We start from the raw sequence: 1,591 nt of genomic DNA, 5'->3' as shown, positions 1-1,591 counted from the left end.
CCTGTGTTTTCATTTACCTGAGGCCAGGCTCCAGGGACGCTGTGGATGGGGTTGTGGCCGTTTTCTACACCGTGCTGACTCCCCTTCTCAACCCTATTGTGTACACTCTGAGAAATAAGGAGGTGAAGAAAGCCATGCTGAAACTGAGAGACAAAGTAGCACATTCTCAGAGAGAATAAACACTAGGAAGTAGGTACACAAGTTTCTTTTTATAATTTAGTTATTCATGTGAAATCGATTATATGTATAATTCTCAGTGTTAAACACTATTCCAAAACACTGCATAGTTATAATTATTTCACAAATTTTCTAAGACAGTTTTAAAATCACACCTAGACTTTTATTTATGAGAAACATCCTTATATTCTGATTTATTGATTTATTTCTCAGCAATAGGTTCATTTTTTTTTTCAAAACAATTTTAGTTGAATCTCAGGGAAAGATGGTTGAGTCATTGCTGTTTATAACTTGATAAAAGGCTTTTGTGTTTTGTTTGATTTCTTGTGCACACAAACTTAAGAGTTTACTATCATGGGGACATTGTTCAAAAATAGCAACAAATATGTGAGGTCACTTTTCTAATTGTGGCAGTAGCTGTTCAAATTTCTTTTTGGTTTTATGTATCTGTATATTTGCATGTGTATATACAAATCTAAATGTGTATACAAAAGGAAAAATGTCACTTTAGCATATTTAACGTACAAGTTTTCATATATTTATGTATGTATATGTATCTGTCTATTTACTTATATATATCTGAAAACATTTTTAGAAACACTTTTTTATTGGGCAAAATAGCAAGCTATTAATATTTAAAATATTATCAATGAATCAAATAAAAATTATTTATTCACAGAATAGATTACTATCCAGCATTGATAATGTATGGTCTACAGCTATATATATATAAAATGGTTTATACACTTATCACATGCACCCATTTTTTTATGTTTGTGAAGATTCAATATAAAAAATTAAACCTCTTAAATATCTAGATCACTTGGAGCAATTTTGTCTCCTGGTTCACTTAGCAATGTCTGGAAACATTGTTGCTTGTCTCAGGTGCTAGCATCTAGTGGCTAGACGTCAGGGGTGTTAAACATCCCACAGGTTACAGGAGGGACCCTCACAACAAAGCGTATCATGGCCAAAATGTCGATAGTACTGAGGATGAGAAACCCAGAGCTGAATTTAATATTAAGTAACATGTATAAGACCACAACAATAGAAATAAAATATTTTCAGATGGATATATAATTTGCTGAACAAATCTTGGATTATAAAATGCACAGGGAGACTCATATTTTTAAAATGCTGATTCTATTCGAATTGATCTATAAATTCAGTACTATTCCAAGTAAAATCCCCAGCATTTGATTTTGCAGCTGTAGGTATGTGGATCCTAAAGTGTGTATTCAGTAAGTCCCAAAATGGCCAGATTATCTTGAAGAAATACAACTTAACTGATAGATTGACAACACTAGTTATCAAAGCTTAATACAAAGCTATAGTAACTCAGTGTCTTTTTTTTTTTTTTTTTTTTTTTTTTTTTTTTTTTTTTTTTTTTTTTTTTTTTTTTTTTTTTTTTTTT

The sequence above is a fragment of the Cebus imitator genome, unplaced genomic scaffold (genome assembly GCF_001604975.1).
Source record: "Cebus imitator isolate Cc_AM_T3 unplaced genomic scaffold, Cebus_imitator-1.0 Scaffold0, whole genome shotgun sequence".
In the NCBI taxonomy this organism is placed as follows: Eukaryota; Metazoa; Chordata; class Mammalia; order Primates; family Cebidae; genus Cebus; species Cebus imitator.
The sequence above is the reverse complement of the archived record's forward strand: the minus strand, read 5'-3'. Positions refer to the sequence as shown.